Source organism: Bombus vancouverensis, chromosome 11 (genome assembly GCF_051014615.1).
Source record: "Bombus vancouverensis nearcticus chromosome 11, iyBomVanc1_principal, whole genome shotgun sequence".
Classification (NCBI taxonomy): Eukaryota; Metazoa; Arthropoda; class Insecta; order Hymenoptera; family Apidae; genus Bombus; species Bombus vancouverensis.
Genome location: NC_134921.1, coordinates 3,131,348 through 3,138,491, shown reverse-complemented (window position 1 = coordinate 3,138,491; position 7,144 = coordinate 3,131,348).

The window sequence follows — 7,144 nt, the reverse complement described above, 5'->3', positions numbered from 1 at the left end:
CGAAATAACACCAACGGGAAGGAAATGACGGCTATTTTTCGTCAAAATCGACGAAATCATCGCGATTTGTGAGCTATTTTGCTTATTTCGACGCTTAAACGGTAGTGCATTAAATTTGCAGTGTAAAACGGAGTGAAATGAGCGCTTAAACGCCGAAGTATCTGCAACGGGATGGAAATGACGGCTATTTTTCGTCAAAATCGACGAAATCATCGCGATTTGCGAGCTATTTTGCTTGTTTCGAAGCTTAAACGGTAGTGCATTACATTTGCAGTGTAAAACGGAGTGAAAGGAGATCTTGAACGTCGAAATATCTCCAACGGGATGGAAATGACGGCTATTTTTCGTCAAAATCGACGAAATCATCGCGATTTGCGAGCTATTTTGCTTGTTTCGAGGCTTAAACGGTAGTGCATTACATATGGAGTGTAAAACGGAGTGAGATGAGCTCTTAAACGTCGAAATATCTCCAACGGGAAGGAAATGACGACTGTTTTTCGTCAAAATCGACGAAATCATCGCGATTTGCGAGCTATTTTGCTTGTTTCGACGCTAAAACGGTAGTGCATTACATTTGCAGTGTAAAACGGAGTGAAATGAGCGCTTAAACGCCGAAGTATCTGCAACGGGAAGGGAATGACGGCTATTTTTCGTCAAAATCGAAGAAATCATCGCGATTTGCGAGCTATTTTGCTTGTTTCGAAGCTTAAACGGTAGTGCATTACATTTGCAGTGTAAAACGGAGTGAAATGAGATCTTGAACGTCGAAATATCTCCAACGGGATGGAAATGACGGCTATTTTTCGTCAAAATCGACGAAATCATCGCGATTTGCGAGCTATTTTGCTTGTTTCGAGGCTTAAACGGTATTGCATTACATATGGAGTGTAAAACGGAGTGAGATGAGCTCTTAAACGTCGAAATATCTCCAACGGGAAGGAAATGACGACTGTTTTTCGTCAAAATCGACGAAATCATCGCGATTTGCGAGCTATTTTGCTTGTTTCGATGCTTAAACGGTGGTGCATTACATTTGCAGTGTAAAACGGAGTGAAATGAGCTCTTAAACGTCGAAATATCTCCAACGGGATGGAAATGACTGCTATTTTTCGTCAAAATCGACGAAATCATCGCGATTTGCGAGCTATTTTGCTTGTTTCGAAGCTTAAACGGTAGTGCATTACATTTGCAGTGTAAAACGGAGTGAAATGAGCGCTTAAACGCCGAAGTATCTGCAACGGGATGGAAATGACGGCTATTTTTCGTCAAAATCGACGAAATCATCGCGATTTGCTAGCTATTTTGCCTGTTTCGAAGCTTAAACGGTAGTGCATTACATTTGCAGTGTAAAACGGAGTGAAATGAGCTCTTAAACGTCGAAATATCTCCAACGGGAAGGAAATGACGGCTATTTTTCGTCAAAATCGACGAAATCATGGCGATTTGCGAGCTATTTTCCTTGTTTCGACGCTTAAACGGTAGTGCATTACATTTGCAGTGTAAAACGGAGTGAAATGAGCACTTAAACGCCGAAATATCTGCAACGGGACGGAAATGACGGCTATTGTTCGTCAAAATCGACGAAATCATCGCGATTTACGAGCTGTTTTGCATGTTTCGACGCATAAACGGTAGTGCAGTATATTTGCAGTATAAAACGGAGTGAAAGGAGCTCTTAAACGTCGAAATATCTGCAACGGGAAGGAAATGACAGCTATTTTTCGTCATAATCGACGAAATCATCGCGATTTGCGAGCTATTTTGCTTGTTTCGAGGCTTAAACGGTAGTGCATTACATTTCCAGTTAAAAACGGATTGAAATGAGCTCTTAAACGTCGAAATATCTCCAACGGGATGGAAATGACGGCTATTTTTCGTCAAAATCGACGAAATCATCGCGATTTGCGAGCTATTTTGCTTGTTTCGAAGCTTAAACGGTAGTGCATTACATTTGCAGTATAAAACGGAGTGAAAGGAGTGCTTAAACGTCGAAATAACACCAACGGGAAGTAAATGACGGCTATTTTTCGTCAAAATCGACGAAATCATCGCGATTTGTGAGCTATTTTGCTTATTTCGACGCTTAAACGGTAGTGCATTACATTTGCAGTGTAAAACGGAGTGAAATGAGCGCTTAAACGCCGAAGTATCTGCAACGGGATGGAAATGACGGCTATTTTTCGTCAAAATCGACGAAATCATCGCGATTTGCGAGCTATTTTGCTTGTTTCGAAGCTTAAACGGTAGTGCATTACATTTGCAGTATAAAACGGAGTGAAAGGAGTGCTTAAACGTCGAAATAACACCAACGGGAAGGAAATGACGGCTATTTTTCGTCAAAATCGACGAAATCATCGCGATTTGCGAGCTATTTTGCTTGTTTCGACGCTTAAACGGTAGTGCATTACATTTGCAGTGTAAAGCGGAGTGAAATGAGCTCTTAAACGTCGACATATCTCCAACGGGAAGGTAATGACGACTGTTTTTCGACAAAATCGAAGAAATCATCGCGATTTGCGAGCTATTTTGCTTGTTTCGAAGCTTAAACAGTAGTGCATTACATTTGCAGTATAAAACGGAGTGAAAGGAGTGCTTAAACGTCGAAATATCTCCAACGGGAAGGAAATGAAGGCTATTTTTCGTCAAAATCGACGAAATCATCGCGATTTGCGAGCTATTTTGCTTGTTTCGACGCTTAAACGTTAGTGCATTACATTTGCAGTGTAAAACGAAGTGAAATGAGCGCTTAAACGTCGAAATATCTGTAACGGGAAGGGAATGACGGCAATTTTTCGTCAAAATCGACGAAATCATCGCGATTTGCGAGCTATTTTGCTTGTTTCGAGGCTTAAACGGTAGTGCATTACATTTGCAGTGTAAAACGGAGTGAAATGAGCGCTTAAACGCCGAAATATCTCCAACGGGAAGGAAATGAAGGCTATTTTTCGTCAAAATCGACGAAATCATCGCGATTTGCGAGCTATTTTGCTTGTTTCGACGCTTAAACGTTAGTGCATTACATTGGCAGTGTAAAACGGAGTGAAATGAGCGCTTAAACGTCGAAATATCTCCAACGGGAAGGAAATGACGGCTATTTTTCGCCAAAATCGACGAAATAATAGCGATTTGCGAGCTATTTTGCTTGTTTCGACGCTTAAACGGTAGTGCATTACATTTGCAGTGTAAAACGGAGTGAAATGAGCGCTTAAACGCCGAAATATCTCCAACGGGAAATAAATAACGGCTATTTTTCGGCAAAATCGACGAAATCATCGCGATTTGCGAGCTATTTTGCTTGCTCCGAAGCTTAAACGGTAGTGCATTACATTTGCAGTGTAAAACGGAGTGAAATGAGCGCTTAAACGTCGAAATATCTGTAACGGGAAGGGAATGACGGCTATTTTTCGTCAAAATCGACGAAATCATCGCGATTTGCGAGCTATTTTGCTTGTTTCGACGCTTAAACGGTAGTGCATTACATTTGCAGTGTAAAGCGGAGTGAAAATAGCGATTAAACGTCGAAATATATGTAACGGGAAGGGAATGACGGCTATTCTTCGTCAAAATCGACGAAATAATCGCGATTTGCGAGCTATTTTGCTTATTTCGAAGCTTAAACGGTAGTGCATTACATTTGCAGTGTAAAACGGAGTGAAATGAGCTCTTAAACGTCGAAAAATCTCCAACGGGAAGGAAATGACGGCTATTTTTCGTCAAAATCGACGAAATCATCGCGATTTGCAAGCTATTTTGCTTGTTTCGAAGCTTAAACGGTAGTGCATTACATTTGCAGTATAAAACGGAGTGAAAGGAGTGCTTAAACGTCGAAATATCTCCAACGGGAAGGAAATGACGGCTATTTTTCGTCAAAATCGACGAAATCATCGCGATTTGCGAGCTATTTTGCTTGTTTCGACGCTTAAACGGTAGTGCATTACATTTGCAGTGTAAAACGGAGTGAAATGAGCGCTTAAACGCCGAAGTATCTGCAACGGGAAGGGAATGACGGCTTTTTTTCGTCAAAATCGAAGAAATCATCGCGATTTGCGAGCTATTTTGCTTGTTTCGAAGCTTAAACGGTAGTGCATTACATTTGCAGTGTAAAACGGAGTGAAATGAGCGCTTAAACGCCGAAGTATCTGCAACGGGATGGAAATGACGGCTATTTTTCGTCAAAATCGACGAAATCATCGCGATTTGCTAGCTATTTTGCCTGTTTCGAAGCTTAAACGGTAGTGCATTACATTTGCAGTGTAAAACGGAGTGAAATGAGCTCTTAAACGTCGAAATATCTCCAACGGGAAGGAAATGACGGCTATTTTTCGCCAAAATCGACGAAATAATAGCGATTTGCGAGCTATTTTGCTTGTTTCGACGCTTAAACGGTAGTGCATTACATTTGCAGTGTAAAACGGAGTGAAATGAGCGCTTAAACGCCGAAATATCTCCAACGGGAAATAAATAACGGCTATTTTTCGGCAAAATCGACGAAATCATCGCGATTTTCGAGCTATTTTGCTTGTTTCGACGCTTAAACGGTAGTGCATTACATTTGCAGTGTAAAGCGGAGTGAAAATAGCGATTAAACGTCGAAATATATGTAACGGGAAGGGAATGACGGCTATTCTTCGTCAAAATCGACGAAATAATCGCGATTTGCGAGCTATTTTGCTTATTTCGAAGCTTAAACGGTAGTGCATTACATTTGCAGTGTAAAACGGAGTGAAATGAGCTCTTAAACGTCGAAAAATCTCCAACGGGAAGGAAATGACGGCTATTTTTCGTCAAAATCGACGAAATCATCGCGATTTGCAAGCTATTTTGCTTGTTTCGAAGCTTAAACGGTAGTGCATTACATTTGCAGTATAAAACGGAGTGAAAGGAGTGCTTAAACGTCGAAATATCTCCAACGGGAAGGAAATGACGGCTATTTTTCGTCAAAATCGACGAAATCATCGCGATTTGCGAGCTATTTTGCTTGTTTCGACGCTTAAACGGTAGTGCATTACATTTGCAGTGTAAAACGGAGTGAAATGAGCGCTTAAACGCCGAAGTATCTGCAACGGGAAGGGAATGACGGCTTTTTTTCGTCAAAATCGAAGAAATCATCGCGATTTGCGAGCTATTTTGCTTGTTTCGAAGCTTAAACGGTAGTGCATTACATTTGCAGTGTAAAACGGAGTGAAATGAGCGCCTAAACGCCGAAATATCTCCAACGGGAAGGAAATGACGGCTATTTTTCGTCAAAATCGACGAAATCATGGCGATTTGCGAGCTATTTTCCTTGTTTCGACGCTTAAACGGTAGTGCATTACATTTGCAGTGTAAAACGGAGTGAAATGAGCACTTAAACGCCGAAATATCTGCAACGGGAAGGAAATGACGGCTATTGTTCGTCAAAATCGACGAAATCATCGCGATTTGCGAGCTATTTTGCTTGTTTCGACGCTTAAACGGTAGTGCATTACATTTGCAGTGTAAAACGGAGTGAAATGAGCGCTTAAACGCCGAAATATCTCCAACGGGAAGGAAATGACGGCTATTTTTCGGCAAAATCGACGAAATCATCGCGATTTGCGAGCTGTTTTGCATGTTTCGAAGCATAAACGGTAGTGCATTACATTTGCAGTGTAAAACGGAGTGAAATGAGCGCTTAAACGTCGACATATCTCCAACGGGAAGGAAATGACGGCAATTTTTCGTCAAAATCGACGAAATCATCGCGATTTGCGAGCTATTTTGCTTGTTTCGAAGCTTAAACAGTAGTGCATTACATTTGCAGTATAAAACGGAGTGAAAGGAGTGCTTAAACGTCGAAATATCTCCAACGGGAAGGAAATGAAGGCTATTTTTCGTCAAAATCGGCGAAATCATCGCGATTTGCGAGCGATTTTGCTTGTTTCGACGCTTAAACGTTAGTGCATTACATTTGCAGTGTAAAACGGAGTGAAATGAGCGCTTAAACGTCGAAATATCTGTAACGGGAAGGGAATGACGGCAATTTTTCGTCAAAATCGACGAAATCATCGCGATTTGCGAGCTATTTTGCTTGTTTCGAGGCTTAAACAGTAGTGCATTACATTTGCAGTGTAAAACGGAGTGAAATGAGCTCTTAAACGTCGAAATATCTCCAACGGGAAGGAAATGACGGCTATTTTTCGTCAAAATCGACGAAATCATCGCGATTTGCGAGCTATTTTGCTTGTTTCGAAGCTTAAACGGTAGTGCATAAGATTGGCAGTGTAAAACGGAGTGAAATGAGCGCTTAAACGTCGAAATATCTCCAACGGGAAGGAAATGACGGCTATTTTTCGCCAAAATCGACGAAATAATAGCGATTTGCGAGCTATTTTGCTTGTTTCGACGCTTAAACGGTAGTGCATTACATTTGCAGTGTAAAACGGAGTGAAATGAGCGCTTAAACGCCGAAATATCTCCAACGGGAAATAAATAACGGCTATTTTTCGGCAAAATCGACGAAATCATCGCGATTTTCGAGCTATTTTGCTTGTTTCGACGCTTAAACGGTAGTGCATTACATTTGCAGTGTAAAGCGGAGTGAAAATAGCGATTAAACGTCGAAATATATGTAACGGGAAGGGAATGACGGCTATTCTTCGTCAAAATCGACGAAATAATCGCGATTTGCGAGCTATTTTGCTTATTTCGAAGCTTAAACGGTAGTGCATTACATTTGCAGTGTAAAACGGAGTGAAATGAGCTCTTAAACGTCGAAAAATCTCCAACGGGAAGGAAATGACGGCTATTTTTCGTCAAAATCGACGAAATCATCGCGATTTGCAAGCTATTTTGCTTGTTTCGAAGCTTAAACGGTAGTGCATTACATTTGCAGTATAAAACGGAGTGAAAGGAGTGCTTAAACGTCGAAATATCTCCAACGGGAAGGAAATGACGGCTATTTTTCGTCAAAATCGACGAAATCATCGCGATTTGCGAGCTATTTTGCTTGTTTCGACGCTTAAACGGTAGTGCATTACATTTGCAGTGTAAAACGGAGTGAAATGAGCGCTTAAACGCCGAAGTATCTGCAACGGGAAGGGAATGACGGCTTTTTTTCGTCAAAATCGAAGAAATCATCGCGATTTGCGAGCTATTTTGCTTGTTTCGAAGCTTAAACGGTAGT